Below are 17,500 nucleotides of genomic sequence, written 5' to 3'. Positions count from 1 at the left end.
AATGTTACTCAGCTCCTACTCAGTCTGCTTGCTACTATGAAGCAGCCCCTCCCCTCATCATTAAACTGGGGCAGCTGGTTGACGTGTTAACCATTTGGGCTGTGAGTGCTTTATTTCCCCACTAACTTGCAACAGAGATAAAAGACTTCTGTTTTTGTTTAATAGAACAAAAGGGAAGTGACTATCTCAGTTTTTCCTTTGAGGGACTCTGGTTAAAGTAGACTCACAGCCTTAAATGTTATTTTACAGCACAGGCCTTTCATCATTAATAGTGTTAGGTCAGACTGTAAATGTAAAAAAGCCCTCATGCAGTGTCCACAATAATGCCAAATATTGTCTTACAGCGTGCACCTGTCACAAATCCGTCCTCATGTATGATGTCTGCTATGACTGAAGTTTTGTTAGAGGATGAAGGAGAAATAACTCACAATTGTGTTACGCTTACATATACACCTATGAGTGAAGTAAAAGAAAAAGGTAACAGACGAGCAGGTTATGCAGTAACGTCCACCACGGAAGTGTTAGCTTCAGGACGTCTTCCAGATCATTTTTCAGCTCAAGCTGCAGAACTAGTAGCCCTAACAAGAGCATGCATGGTAGCTTCAGGATCAGTTGCTAATATCTACACAGATTCCAGGTATGCTTTTGGGGTAATTCATGATTTTGGTGTCATTTTGCAAACCAGACAGTTTCTAACTTCTGCTGGATCCCCCATTAAGCATGCTGAATTAGTGAAAGATCTAATGTTTTCCATGAAACTTCCAAAGAAATTAGCAGTGATCAAAGTGAAAGCACATCTCACAACTAATACTACAGAAGCTAAAGGTAATGCTCTTGCTGATATGGCAGCTAAACAGTCTTGTTTCTATGCAACTGTACAAGTGTGTTCAGGTAGTGAAGCACAGAAGAAAATGATGCCTCCTGAATCAATAATTGATCTGTACAAAGACGTTTCCTCCATTAGAACCAAAGTGACATGGGCCACATCAAGTGATGTTGATTACAGCAGCTGCAGTATTGTGTCAGGGAAGGAAAACCTAGACTCATGTGTCACACTGTAAGGTTGTTCCTGCACCAACAGGGATAGGTTAGGACACAGAACCAGTGAGGAGCCCCAGGAAGAACCGAATGCAATAGGCTTCGGGGGTTAACCCTGGGGTGAAGACTTCCCTCATAGGCCCTATCCTAGTCCATCCTTACCTCACTGTTCTTTAGATGTCAAAGGAATTAAGAAATAGGGAGAGATGGAACGACAATAGCAGACAGAGAAAAAGTTTACAACCCTAGTGTTTGAACAAATACTGCTCTACTGCTTAGCAGACTCGGAAGTTTACAACCCTAGTGTTTGAACAAATACTGCTCTCCTGTCTTTTGTTTTCTTTCTTACTCTGTGCAGATACCACTGATGACTTCCCGAGACCCATACGCACTGACCTCGTCATCTGCGTATGAAGCCACAAGAAAACCTCAAGAAACAACTTGACCCTCTTCCGAGCCAACTATCACAAAAGGATAAAGAAAAGAAAAAGAAAAAAATACACAACGCAGAGACTCACATACGAAACCTTCAGTCATCCATCAACATGATCAAGATTGTCGTACCAGTAACATCACAGACACTCTCGCTTCGCACAAGATAATGATCTTACAGAACAGAGTGGCCTTAGATTACATTCTAGCAACGGAAGGAGCCTGCACCATCATCGGACCTGAGTGCTGCACCGGGTTTTAATGGATCCAACAGAGAACTTGAACAAAATCCAACAAGACATTCTTGATCTTTCAGCAAAATTACACCAGATGACTGAAGTACATTTTTCATGGTTCGGAAACTTGATTGGGAAACCCTGGCTGTGGATAAAGGAAATAGCAATTCTGCTGTTATTTCTTCTAATAGCGTACTATCTATGCGTCCACAGTATCAAGTGTTTCATTCAACAAATGACTCACGCCCCTCACAAAGAAATGACAGTCCCAAACAGAAAAGACTATTACCCTTAAGAACTTAACGGACCCTAAATTTGCATGTTTGTTTCTGTGTCAGCATGCAATTGCAGAAACAGCAACACAGAAGCATGAGCCTGTAATGATCACAAGTTACAAGAATTTAACTTTTAAGTGTCTAAATTTGTATTTTGTGAGAGTTATTTAGAACTCTCAAAGGGGGAAATGTAGGATTACAAATTTATTTAAATGTTTAATTTAGATTGCCAATACAATAGTATTTTATATTGAGAAAGTTTAGAAATGATGAGACCAGGAAATCTCTGCAAACGGTAGGGGTTCTCAGCGGGATATTCCTGACTGTCCCATCTCAGTACGAGAAGGCTAGGCTTTTCCTGTTCTCGTTGTTTACCGGGGGAAGAGTCATGCTGAGCAAGTTTGAACACCTGTTATTTTATTACTGAGACCATTTGTCTCATCTCAGTACGAGAAGTCTATGCCTTTTCCTGTTCTCGTTGTCTCAGCTCATTTACATCACAATGTAATCCCTCCCCCTTGAAATGTATATATGAACTCAATGTATACTGCCTTAGTTAGACTTCACTTGACTTGGGTCCGGAGCAGACTACAGCAAATAAAGAATCCTGCTTAAATAAGTCTCCTGGTTTTCGCTTCTGAGTTTTTCTACACTGAAGAAGGAAGAAGTTTACAACAATAACATAACTATGTATACTGGTGTATAACATAGTATAGTATAACATATATGAATTAAACTTTTTTTTTAAAAGGTTTTAGTAAAAATCTTCTTGTGCTCAAAATAATGTAATGAATGACACCAAAAAATACTAAATTAACAACAACAAAAAAAATGGTTTAAGGAGGATATAGCTTATTAGCGGTCGGCTAATTATCTTGACAGTAGTGGCATGTTTTTTACTGTATATCATGGTAAAGTTGCAGGTTCACATGTACAGAGGAAAACGTGTGCTATTACACGCTAGCTAGCTTTATTGGCATGTTTAATTGTCCAAAATCAAACACTGTTTATGAATGAATAATGATCGATTATACAGTCGTGAAGAATAAACTTACCTGTTGCAAAGATTGCAAAGATGACGATAATAATCGCGGTCGCCGATTGGTCAAAAGTAAGCCACAGGAGCAGAGCCAGGAGAGAAACGCGATTGGTCAAAAGTAAGCCACAGGAGAGAAAGGCGATTGGTCAAAAGTAAGCCACAGGAGAGAAACACGATTGGTCAAAAGTAAGCCACAGGAGAGAACGCGATTGGTCAAAAGTAAGCCACAGCAGAGAAACACGATTGGCTCACGTGGGCTTACTTTGGGCTTACTTTGGCTCAATCGGTAGGAAGCAGTAGGCGCAAGCGAGAGGTAGTGGGATCGATGCCTGCATTCTCCAGTGCTGTCCATCCTTTTTACGCCCCCCTTCAAGGGGCACTACCTAGATGAGCTCTTGCGGCTCAGTGCTGCCGAAAATGTTTTTTCGAACGAGGTACTGCACACATTCCTGGCAAATGCAGGTCCCACCGAGATTTGAACTCGGATCTACAATTAAAAGGTAGCCAGTGATCGCGCCTCGTCTTTGTCTTTGAGAGCGATGGACACCTCCTCTCCATCATCGAGGGGAATTAGCTCAAATGGTAGAGCGCTCGCTTAGCATGCGAGAGGTAGCGGGATCGATGCCTGCATTCTCCAGTGCTGTCCATCCTTTTTACGCCCCCCTTCAAGAGGCACTACCTAGATGAGCTCTTGCGGCTCAGTGCTGCCGAAAAAGTTTTTTCGAACGAGGTACTGCACACATTCCTGGCAAAAGCAGGTCCCACCGAGATTTGAACTCGGATCGCTGGATTCAGAGCCAAGAGTGCAAACCATTACACCATGGAACCTTGGCGTGTGTCAACTTTTCCCATGAGCAGCAGAGATTTAAGTCATTGAGTCCAAAAGCACGATAGCAAGGAGCAAATGAAGCCTTTGCTTTTTAAGCCCATGTTTCCCCAATTCCGACTCTGTTTGAGATTGCCAATTTCACTGCCACGTCAGCAGTTGCGCATCACCTCTGCTTTTTCGCACCCTTCCGCAAAGAACCTAAAAAGGTTCTACCTAGATTGGAACTTGGATCGCTGGATTCAAAGCCCAAAGTGCTAACCATTACACCATGGAACCAACACTTCCTGATAGCTGGCTGTCTGAGAGGCAGATAGCGATGAGGCTAGGTGGAATCAGGTAGACTAAAAGAGGCGGACGTGGTTCCTCTGCCGAAACCCGGGATATAAATATCCTGGTTGCCCTAATCAGGCTGAAGAGATTAAAAGCAAAGCCTAATAATGGGCTCGTCCAGGATTTGAACCCGGGACCTCTCGCACCCTAAGCGAGAATCATACCCCTATACCAATGAGCCGAAACATACATCCTCCCTGCTGCTGCCGAGCCGCAAACATTCCAGCTTGCATGGCTTAAAGCGCAATTTTTTTATTAAATCTACAATTAAAAGGTAGCCAGTGCAACGTTTCCAGCACAGAGGAAATGCGGCCTCTTTTGTTGTGGTCATTGGAAATCACGCTGCAGCACTTGCATACGAATAATGAGAAGCTTACTTACAGGAGCCTGGTCTGCAACACTGGACCCAGTTGATGTTGCAGGAGCAGAGGCAGCACTTGGCTGGACAGAAGGCTGTGGAGGAGACTGCAGAGGAGGCTGAACAGGGCGCAGAGGAGGAGACTGCAGAGGAGGCTGGGCAGGGCGCAGAGGAGGAGACTGCAGAGGAGGCTGGGCAGGGCGCAGAGGAGGAGACTGCAGAGGAGGCTGGGCAGGGCGCAGAGGAGGAGACTGCAGAGGAGGCTGGGCAGGGCGCTGCAGTCCTGTGGGTGGCTGTAGTGAGGATGGTCCTGGTGCAGAGGGACAGGGGTTGAAGGCCTTGCTGGAAAGATGGGAGTTGCTCTTTCCAGTGGACAGGAAGCTCTGCAGGCGACTGGGACACCTGGCCAGGGGTCCACATTGCTGGAGGAGCAGGACAAGGGGCAGGAGCAGGGGCAGTAGCACAAGCCGGGGCAGGAGCAGGGCCTCTCGAGCCTGCAGTGGCTGGAGCGTAAAAAAACACAACAAAATGATCTTATTGTTTTAGACTTTCACAGCATGACTTTCTCAGCTCTGCTGGACAGCTACTGCGATTACAAGGTTTACTGCAAAGCATGTATGATTAGTAGAGAGATGACATGATGATTAAAAGATGGAAGGAAGCAGTGAAAATCATCCTGTTTTTCATCCAAGCACCATTAGAAGAAATACAAGAAGAAAAAAAGATGGGATCAGCCAAGTGTGAAGCGAAGCAGACCAAACACTACAACAGCCACTTATTCCAAGGGGAGTGGGGGAAGTGTGAGATGACAAGAATGAGCTTTAGTCAGTGATTACGATAAAAAATGAAATAAAACCTTTTACATACACCTTTAAATTATCTTTTTTCCTTTGAGGATGTTCACTCAAAGAGTGAATGTAGATTGACACCTGAGAAGTGCCATTCCTCTGTGTTGTGAAATAAAATAATATGTCATTTAAAAAATACTGTTTTGTTTTATTTGTAATTGTTTGTAAAATATTGTTTAAGATTTACATACCTTGAGGAAGTTGTTCCTCAGCTTGCGAGGCTACAGTTGCCATCTCCAGGTCATCTTCCTCCTCAAAAAAATCCGTAGCAGCAGAGTCTGTAAAATAACATAAAACACTAAGCACATGTCACCAACACACTTGTATGCGTTAAGTGATACTCACCACATGTAAAGAGCTGTCTCCGGGCTGCGGACTCAGACGCAGGTGGTACACGTGGTCCTGCAGCTGTTGAACACGTATTTTCGTTAGACATATATACTGCATAATATATACTGTAATGATTTTAAAGCTTGCAAATCACTTACAGGGTTTGGCTGGAGACAAAATATTTTGTGCCAGCTGTGAAGCAGATAAATGCTTCCCCCACGCCAACAGGGCCTTCACATTGGTCGCCAGCAGTGGTCTGTTCTTAGTGGCAGTAGGTGGAGGAGGAACAGACACAGTGGCAGTGGGCACAGCAGCAGTGAGGACAGATGCAGTGGGCACAGTGGTGGTGGGCACGTGGGCTGGAGCCTGCCTCTTCAGCACGTATGCTTTGAAAAGGGCCATATTGGTGTTAGGCCCGGCCTTTGCCTTCTTCAGGTAGGTGATGATAATAGCCTGGGCCTCCTTGCTTGGGTCCTCATACACCTCCTTCATTGACCTACCCTTAAAATCCCCAAACTCCACCATCAGACATCCAGAGTCTCCTGTCCTCTGGGCCTCCTGCAGCATGTTCTGTTTTATATGACACACCTCCACAGCCTCGCCTACCTCCCTGATCTTCGAGGTGTATCTGAGGAACAGGTGTTTGTTGTCAGACAGCGGGTTGTCCCTCTCCTCCTCCCCCAAAATGCTGCTGACCAGATAGCAGGCATACCCCAGTGAGTTCTCCAGCAGCCACAGGAACCTCTGACCCTGGTGTTTCCCAAACTGGATCTTGCAGTGAGCCAGAACCAGGAACTGGTCTCCAGGATTCCCTCCATTCTGCCTCACAAAGGCAGTGGCCTCAGCCAGGACCTCCTCCTTACACCTGGCCCTCCCTGCCAACACGATCTTCCTCCTATTGGCCTCCTCAGTTGGCCCCATAAGGAGTCGACCCTCAGAGGTTCTTCGTAAAACCGGGTATGCATACATAATCTGAAAGGACACAGGCATAAACAGAACGTTACATAGCTGTCATATTCCAACTGAAAGTATTTTACTACAGCATTTCTTTTTTATGTAATTAATTATTATAATATTATAATAATTAATGATTATTATTATTATGCGCATAAGCATTATTGTTTTTATACAACTGTGAATCACTTTGAATTGCCTTGTGTACAAATTGTAAATAGTGTGATGAACTTTTTAATAAGAAAATCAATAACACTTCTTGGTACAATCTTGCTGGTATCATGCCATGCTTAAATCGTTTTGTTTTGTTTAGCTTTTGTGGCAGAGATTACTAAGAAACACCAAATATAACATAAAGGCGTTTATGACAATTCATAATAATATGATCATCAAACAGATCTAAAACTTAAAATGGTATATCAAATCGTTTTGGTATATCTTTTATAACATAGTTGAGAATCATTTGTTGAAACAAAAAAACACTTGTTTTTGTCAGGAATCAATCAGATTCATTCCCATCCACCACTCAAAGGTCACTCTCCCCGGAATATTAACCAGTCACACCTGTTCACAATCAGTCACCTCGTTACCCAGCCCTATAAAACACTCACGCACACCCCAGTCATTGTCAAGCCTCCAACAGGAGAAGACCGTTACCCACGATTTCCCGAAGTTTCCAAGTCTGCCAACGAAGATCCATCACGTAACTATACTCACCCCTGAATATACTCACCTTTGTCTCCCTGTCTTGCTGTCTCCAGTATTCCAGTCTGGTTCCCTGTTTCCCGAGTCCTGCCATTTGAATCCAAGTGCTCCACGTGTCCACCGAGATCTCCCTGTTCCTCCCTGGATCTGAAACAGAAAAGTATTCGTATCACTGGACATTGTCTACCCACGTCCAACTCTCTGAAGAAGGGTCTGCTCACCTGGGATCCTCTGCACGACGTGATCGTCAACGCACCTGCACATGAACTTTGTATCTGCACATATATCACTGTAAATAAACTCACGTTTGCTTTCACTTACCTCCGCCTCTGTGCCTGTATCCTGACAGAAGGCTTGACCAGAACAGAAAAGTTAAACAGCGCGATGGAAGCTACCCGCCATGGTGATAACCCTGTACAGTCTAAAGCCGCTGTTCAAAATTCCGGTCAGTCTACGCTCAGCACTTCCGCAGACTCCACTTCTTCGATGATATGCTTCGCTAACCAAGCATCACGTCCAGCGCCATTCTCCGGACGGGTGGAGGATTGCAACGGGTTCCTGCTTCAGTGTTCGCTCGCTCTGGAACAGCAAAATCAGTTATATCCCACAGAAAGATCGAAAATCGCTTTTATCATCCAACAGTTATCCGGGGCTGCTTTAAGATGGGCTGAAACCATGTGGTTACAGGAGTCCACTACAACCTCATCGGTACAAGGGTTTGTAGACCATTTTAAAGAAGTTTTCGGACGACCAGTTGATGATTCTTCCACCAGTGACAAACTACTGCAACTATACCAAGGTCGAAAATCGGTTTCTGAGTATTCGTTGGAATTTCACACTTTAGCCTCTGCAAGTGGGTGGAACGAGAAGGCGCTCATTTCTGTTTACTGACGTGGTCTGAATCCTGCTCTCCGTCTGCAAATGGCGATATATGATGACAGTCTGGGTGTTGAAAAATTTATCCAACAAGCTCTCCGTGTGCATCAACGATCTCAGGGCTGTTATCTAGAAAATCGCCGACCCACTAGTAATTCTCAGTATCCCACGGAAGCTCCGCCCGAAGCAGATGGAGAAAAGATGCAATTGGATACTTACCGACTGTCCCCAGCGGAACGTGCCCGGCGCCGTGAACTCAGGTTATGTCTGTATTGTGGAATGGGAGGACACTTTCGTCAGTCATGTCCGACTCGACCCCCCAGAATGCTTGTGAGTTCTGTCTTTACGGCCGATTCGGTATCAGCCCCACTAACTATTTCAGTGATCTTAAAATCCACGACTTTCCATGTTTCTGCCACAGCCATAGTGGACTCCGGGTCGGCAGGAAACTTCATTTCCGGAAGGCTCTGCCAAAAACTCCAGCTCGAGAAATCAGCCACCGCCAGACCATACTCCATCCATGCAGTGACGGGTGAAACCATAAATAAGGGGTATGTCACAGCTCAGATTAAACCCATCATCCTGGGTGTCGAAAATACACATCACGAACTTTTTGAACCTTTCATATTAGAGAACAGTCAGACTGATCTAATTCTGGGTCGCCCATGGCTTATTCGACATCAACCCAATATCAACTGGTCATCTGGTAAGATCCTGAACTGGGGGTGTAGGTGTGCATCCAGAACTGCCGAGTTGGCGACCACATCCATCGTTGATGCACCTAACATTGTCCCAGTAAACTCAACCTCCATCGAAAGCCCCACTGAGAGTCTGTCCGTTTCCATACCTACCTGTTATTCCTCGTTTGCAGATGTGTTCAATCCTGTCGAGGCTGCTAAATTACCCCCTCATCGAGCTTGGGATTGTGCGATCGACCTTGTTCCAGGAGAACCCATTCCTAAGGGACGAATCTACTCCCTGTCTATTCCCGAACAGAAAGCCATGCAACAGTACATTGAAGAGGCTCTGAAACAGGGGTATAGCCGTTCCTCCACGTCACCTGCTGCTGCCAGCTTTTTCTTTGTTCCTAAGAAGGATGGCGGACTACGTCCTTGTATCGACTATCGAACCCTGAACAGAATAACCTTGAAGTTCAGCTATCCACAACCGTTGGTTCCTTCCTCACTGGAGCAGCTGCGTGAGGCCAAGATGTTCACTAAACTGGACTTGAGGAGCGCATATAACCTCATCCGAATTCGAGAAGGCGACGAATGGAAAACCGCGTTCATCACCCCTGCTGGCCACTACGAATATTTGGTTATGCCGTATGGACTGGTCAACGCTCCTTCCATCTTTCAAAGCTTTATGGACGAGGTACTCCGAGATTATCTGAACCGATTCGTAATAATCTACATCGATGACATTTTAATCTATTCCAAGGATCCAGTGGAACACCAACGACACGTCTCCTTAGTCCTCCAACGGCTACGTGAGTTCTCTTTGTTCCTAAAAGCAGAAAAATGCTCATTTCACCAAACTTCAGTCGAATTCCTAGGCTATCAACTCAGTGAAAGAGGAGTACAGATGGACGATCGCAAGACCAAGGCGATCACTTCCTGGCCAACCCCACAGACGGTAAAAGAATTGCAAAGATTCCTTGGCTTTGCCAACTTTTATCGGGGGTTCGTTCACCAGTACAGCCTGCTAACAGCTCCTCTAACGTCACTCCTAAAGGGAAAGCCAAAAACGCTGCTCTGGACTGAGGAAGCCGACCACGCATTCCAGTCTTTGAAAACCGCCTTCACCACTGCCCCTCTACTCCGACATCCTAATCCCGAAGAGATGTTCATCGTAGAAGTCGATGCCTCCACCACTGGAGTAGGAGCAGTGTTGTCTCAGTATTCCAATTTGTCACCCAAACCTATGCCATGTGCGTTCTTCTCCCACAAGTTGTCACCCGCCGAAGTAAACTATGATATCGGCAATCGGGAACTCCTGGCGGTAAAACTTGCGCTTGAAGAATGGCGACACTGGTTGGAGGGCGCCAAACACCCCTTCCTGGTTCTCACCGACCATAAGAACCTCCAGTATCTGAAAGAAGCAAAACGACTCAATCCACGCCAGGCTAGATGGGCGCTTTTCTTCACTCGATTTCACTTCCAGATCTCCTATCGTCCAGGCTCCAAGAACGTCCGAGCGGATGCTTCTGTCTCGTCTCCATGCTCCTGAAACTCACCATGAAGAACCCGAGAACATCTTTCCAGAGAAAATCTTTGTCAATCCCATTCAGTGGGACTTAAACGAACAACTGATGGAATTGTCTCGAAACCAACCCAGTCCTACGGAATGCCCAGCTGGGAAAATCTACGTACCCGATGAATTCCGTATATCACTTATCTCCTCAGCGCACTCCTCCGTTGGTACGGGTCACCCAGGAGTCACCAAAACCTGCTCCACTCTCCAAAACTGCTACTGGTGGCCCAACATGCTCCGAGACGTCAAATCATTCATCCAGGGGTGCATCCTATGTGCAATGAACAAAAACCCTCGTCATTTGCCCGCAGGAAAACTCATGCCTCTACCCGTTCCCCAAAGACCCTGGTCGCACATTGGGGTGGATTTTGTGACTGATCTTCCACCCTCCGAAGAGAACACCTGCATCCTGGTGGCCGTCGACCGCTTTTCGAAAGCGTGTAAGCTGATTCCCCTGAGAAACTTACCCACAGCATTTGCAACCGCAGAACTTTTAATGGAACATGTCTTCCAGAATTTCGGCCTCCCAGAGGACATTGTATCAGATAGGGGGCCTCAATTCATTTCAAAAGTTTGGCGAGCCTTCTTTGCACTGATGAATGTCACCGTAAGTCTCACTTCAGGGTATCACCCACAGGCTAATGGTCAGGCAGAACGAAAAATCCAGGATGTCAGCCGTTTCCTCCGAACTTTCTGCCATGCCAATCAGCACCTCTGGAGTCGTTACCTCGTGTGGGCAGAGTATGCCCAAAATTCCCTTAGACAAACCTCCACCAACCTGACTCCGTTCCAATGCATTCTGGGTTACCAACCTCCACTGTTCCCGTGGTCCGGGGAACCCTCAGAAGTCCCAGCAGTTAACGCCTGGTTCCGGGACAGTGAGAGAATATGGAACCAAGCTCACCATCACCTCCAACAAGCCATAAACCGTCACAGTCACTTTGCAGACACTCACCGAAGCAACACCCCCGAATACCAACCTGGACAATTGGTTTGGCTCTCAACAAAAGATATCCGGTTGAGACTACCCTGTCGCAAGTTAAGTCCAAGATACATCGGTCCGTTTCCCATAACAAGACAAATCAATCCAGTTACCTACCAGCTCCGTCTGCCAAGTCACTACCGCATCCACCCCTCATTCCATGTTTCCCTCCTGAAGCCCCATCACTCACCTGTTCCAGTCCCCTCTACAGATCTAGCACAAGATGAAAATCCTCCGGTACCCCCCATTGAAACAGAATCCATCTTCGCTGTAAGAGAGATCCTGGACTCCCGACGTCGGGGTGGTCTACTCGAGTATCTGGTTGACTGGGAAAATTATGGACCGGAAGAGAGGTGTTGGATACCTCGTAAGGACATCCTTGATCCCATGCTACTCACTGCCTTCCACGAACAACACCCTGACAAACCTGCTCCTCGACCTCGAGGTAGACCCCCACGACGTCGGGGTCCTAGGTCCGCTGGCGCGGACGCTGGAGGAGGGGGTAGTGTCAGGAATCAATCAGATTCATTCCCATCCACCACTCAAAGGTCACTCTCCCCGGAATATTAACCAGTCACACCTGTTCACAATCAGTCACCTCGTTACCCAGCCCTATAAAACACTCACGCACACCCCAGTCATTGTCAAGCCTCCAACAGGAGAAGACCGTTACCCACGATTTCCCGAAGTTTCCAAGTCTGCCAACGAAGATCCATCACGTAACTATACTCACCCCTGAATATACTCACCTTTGTCTCCCTGTCTTGCTGTCTCCAGTATTCCAGTCTGGTTCCCTGTTTCCCGAGTCCTGCCATTTGAATCCAAGTGCTCCACGTGTCCACCGAGATCTCCCTGTTCCTCCCTGGATCTGAAACAGAAAAGTATTCGTATCACTGGACATTGTCTACCCACATCCAACTCTCTTATGAAGGGTCTGCTCACCTGGGATCCTCTGCACGACGTGATCGTCAACGCACCTGCACATGAACTTTGTCTCTGCACATATATCACTGTAAATAAACTCACGTTTGCTTTCACTTACCTCCGCCTCTGTGCCTGTATCCTGACAGTTTTTGCCTATTCATGTCTTTTTAAATATGTATAACATAGTATTTAAAAAGATAACATAAATATGTATACTGGTGTATAACATAGTATAGTATAACATATATGAATTAAACTTTTTTTTTAAAGGTTTTAGTAAAAATCTTCTTGTGCTCAAAATAATGTAATGAATGACACAAAAAAATACTAAATTAACAACAACAAAAAAAATGGTTTAAGGAGGATATAGCTTAATTAGCGGTCGGCTAATTATCTTGACAGTAGTGGCATGTTTTTTACTGTATATCATGGTAAAATTGCAGGTTCACATGTACAGAAGAAAACGTGTGCTATTACACGCTAGCTAGCTTTATTGGCATGTTTAATTGTCTAAAAACAAACACTGTTTATTAATAAATAATGATCGATTATACAGTCGTGAAGAATAGACTTACCTGTTGCAAAGATGACGATAATTACTACTGATGACGACTACTTCCTGCTCAGCTACTGTTCGGACGCTCTCGCTTACTGCTCCGCGCTTTGCTCTATCGCTTTTATATTTCTATATTTTATCTCCTTTTATCACCTAATTTTAACTTCAGCAAATCAGCACAGTGCTCAAACGCTTGGAATACTACAAAAAAAAAGCAGAATTATTTTATTCGACCAGCCTCCCACTGAAAGCTTACATTCCGGGGAAGAGAAAACACAACTGCCTACATTCATAAGGATAAGAAAATGCCTCCTCTGGAATCTACTTGCTGCTCCAACTGCCACAGACTTTTACAAAGGATTGCAATTCTTGAAACAAAGTTAATTGCGGGACCACCAAACCAGACGGAACACACAACAGAGCTTCGTCATGGACGTCCTCAGCATACAGCCGGTGAGTCCCATGAATCTAGTGCTTCTCGACCGGCCATACTGAGTGTAGAGAAACAAGCCGATCGTTTTACTAATCGATGGCACAAACAGGGTGCGAGACCCAAAGGCACTCGAGACATCAGATTGTCACGAGCATCACATATTACTGCAGTAGCATCCTTTACCCCAGATACGGCTCTGACAAGGACTGCAAACACTGGTCTCCTACCACCGCCTATACATCTTGAGAACAGATTTGAAGTATTAATGATTGAGGAATCCCCAAATTTGATGAATGTGATCGCACACAGACAGAATCAGCCAGTAGCTAACACTGATGCTAACTGGGGCTCAAGGTCGAGCAGACAGCGGCACTCAGCTCACAGTGCAGCCGAGCCCAGGACTCTGATAGTGGGCGACTCCGTAATCAGAAACATTAATAGCAGGGATACAACAACGTGCTGCCTTCCACAAGCAACAACTTCTGATGTAAACAGGGAACTTCAGAACATTCTGATGAAACATAAGACTGCAAATCGACTCATCATTCATGTGGGGAAGAATGATATTCATAAAGAGCAGTCGGAACTTCTTAAAAAGGATTTCAATTAACTTTTTGAAACACTTAAAAGACTGAAAGTTCAAACATTCATCAGTGGACCACTCCCAGCAAGAGGAACAAACAGGTTTTCACGGTTGCTTGGGCTTAATACATGGCTGCAAAAAACCTGCAATATAAAAGGAGTGAACTTTATTGACAACTTCAATCTTTTCTGGAGTCAGAGGCAACTGTTTCAACAGGATGGCCACCACCCAAACAAACTTGGTTCAAGAGTGCTAAAGGACAATATCTACTTCTCCCTCCGTCATCCTTCTGCAATGTGTGCCAATCCACTCAACCTGAATGGCACACACACACCTGGATACAGTATGAATGACCACAGGATTTCACTTCAGCACCTGCATGGACATGCGGTTGACACATCACACAAGGACAGTGATAACACCACTCAGCCACAACAACCTCTGCTCACGGACACAATCTCAGCTGAGCCCTGCCCACAGAGCTCACCACAGACAGACTGTGACATACCAGCACTGCTCCAAGATACAGCACCCATAGACGACTTTCTGGAAAACAGCCAGGGAAACCAGGACAGCATATTACAGCCTCCAATAACACCAGAGCAAAAATCCCTCTCACCGGAAACATTATCACTCTCTCCAGCATCTCCACTTCTGTGCTTCTCAGAGAAAATGGAACAACTGGTGCATGCTGGAACTAGACTATCCCACTCTTTTGCTGCGAGCCCCCAGATACCAACCAAAAAATGCCAGGCCCCACAACCACCAAAGCCTGCGGGCCCAGCTCGCCCTCCCCCTCCCCCTCCTCCTCCTCCTCCCCCTCCTCCTGTGAGAGCTCTTCGGCCTCTGCCACAGTGCCAGGGCCCACACCCTCCTCCAGCGGCTCGAGGTGAACCAAAAACAACTGATACCAGCTCTCAGTGATATGTGTCGGGTCCCCGCTATGATAACAATAACTTTCTCAAATGTTTACAGAACAAGCGGGAACCCAGTGTGCCTGTATCTTTTTCTATTGCTGTTCGATTACATGATAGAAAGTCTAAGGCCTTCAAAAGCCGTACAGCAAACCCATCTAATCTGGTGCCTATTACACGACATACCAAGATTGCTGTGGGGACAAAAAGTAAGACTGTTAAGTTAGCACTTTTAAACATCCGCTCACTTAAAAATAAATCACTTTTAGTCAACGACTTAATAACCACATACAACCTGGAATTTATGTTGCTAAATGAAACTTGGCTAGAAGAAAGTTGCAGTGCAACAGTCCTCAATGAAACAGCCCCTCCTAACTTTACTTGTATGAGTATCTGCAGAGCTGTCAGAAGAGGCGGAGGTTTAGCTGCTCTTTATAAAGATGTCTATCAATGTAAGCAAATATCATTTGGGAATTACCCGTCTTTCGAGAATCTGGGTATTGTGTTAAAAGGTGCTCCACGCATTTTACTTATCATTGTTTACAGGCCTCCAAAATACTCTCCAGCTTTTGCTGAGAACTTAACAGAACTGTTATCAACAATTTCCTCAGAGTTTGACTGCTTTGCCATTGCTGGAGATTTTAACATTCACATAGATAATGCAGAAAACAATATGGCAAAATAAATCAAAACTGTTTTAAAAACTTTTGATCTGACTCAGCATGTACATGGACCCACACATAATCGTGGACACACTCTAGATTTACTTATCAGTAAGGGTCTAAACATTTCATCAATTGTTATTAAGGATGTAGCACTGTCTGATCATTTTTGTATTTTCTTTGATATATTGATCTCTCCTGCCATTGAAGCTAGATCTGTGTTTGTCAAGAAGAGATGCTTAAATGAGAACACTAGTGTACTATTTATGAAGGCTATATCTTTAACACCAAGCATATCTGCTGACTCTGTTGATTTTCTCCTTGATTCTTTTAACTCAAAAGTTAAGAGTGTAATTGATGATATTGCTCCTGTGAAAGTCAGGAAGAAGAGTGGCAGACAAAAAGCACCTTGGAGAAACTCAACAGCAGTGCAAAATATGAAAAGACAATGCAGAAAAGCAGAGCGCATGTGGCGGAAGACAAAACTTGTAGTCCATTATAACATCTACAAAGACAGCATCCATGCTTTCAATAAGGAACTAAGCAAAGCTAGACAGACTTTTTCTCGAATATTATAAACAGCAATATAAACAACACGCGCACTCTTTTTGCTACTGTAGAGAGACTGACAACCCCCCCAAGCCAGATTCCCAGTGAAATGCTCTCAGTGAGAAAGTGCAGTGAGTTTACTTCTTTCTTCTCTGAGAAAATCAATAATATCAGAAAGGTGATCAGCTCATCCTTGAGTTGCGCTGGGGTCAGGCAGATCAGACAACAGCACGAGAAAGTAGCCACTATGTCTGATTTCGAAGAAATTGATGGCAAAATTTTGGAAGAAACCGTACAGCAACTAAAAACATCAACCTGCGCCCTTGACGCACTTCCCACATCTTTTTTCAAAAATGTGTTACACAGCTTAGAAGCAGATCTCCTGGAAGTGGTAAATGCCTCACTTCTCTCTGGGAGTTTTCCGACCTCCCTGAAAACTGCTGTCGCCAAGCCCCTCCTGAAAAAGAGCAATCTGGATAAGACCATATTAAACAACTATAGACCGATATCAAATCTTCCTTTCATAGGCAAGATCATTGAAAAAGTTGTCTTCAATCAGCTGAACAAATTCTTAAGCTCGAATGGATACTTTGACCATTTTCAATCTGGTTTCCGACCGCACCACAGTACAGAGGCCGCGCTCATAAAGATAATAAATGATATTCGCTTAAATACTGATACAGGCAAATTATCAGTGCTGGTACTACTCGACCTCAGTGCTGCATTTGACACTGTCGATCACAAAATACTTCTTGACAGGCTGGAAAACTGGGTCGGGCTTTCTGGGATAGTCCTAAAATGGTTCAGGTCATACTTAGGAGGCAGAGGTTATTATGTGAGTATAGGAGACCATAAGTCTGAGTGGACATCCATGACATGCGGAGTCCCTCAAGGCTCAATTCTTGCGCCACTCCTATTCAACCTGTACATGCTCCCAATGAACCAAATAATGAGAAAGAACCAAATGGCTTACCATAGCTATGCAGACGACACACAGCTCTACTTATCCCTATCGCCTAACGATTACAGCCCCATTGACTCCCTTTGCCAATGCATTGATGAAGTAAACAATTGGATGTGCCAAAACTTTCTTCAGTTAAACAAAGACAAAACTGAAGTCATTGCGTTTGGAAACAAAGATGAAGTTCTCAAGGTGAACGCATACCTTCAGTCTAGGGGTCAAACAACTAAAAATCAAGTCAGGAATCTGGGTGTGTCTCTAGAGTCAGACCTTAGTTTCAGTAGTCATGTCAAAGCAATAACTAAATCAGCATATTATCACCTGAAAAATATTGCAAGAATTAGATGCTTTGTTTCCAGTCAAGACTTAGAAAAACTTGTGCATGCTTTCATCACCAGTAGGGTGGATTATTGTAATGGACTTCTCACTGGCC

This window comes from Siphateles boraxobius, unplaced genomic scaffold (genome assembly GCF_051911475.1).
Source record: "Siphateles boraxobius isolate OS27281-9 unplaced genomic scaffold, OSU_SipBor_1 19, whole genome shotgun sequence".
Lineage (NCBI taxonomy): Eukaryota > Metazoa > Chordata > Actinopteri > Cypriniformes > Leuciscidae > Siphateles > Siphateles boraxobius.
This window is presented reverse-complemented; position numbering follows the sequence as displayed.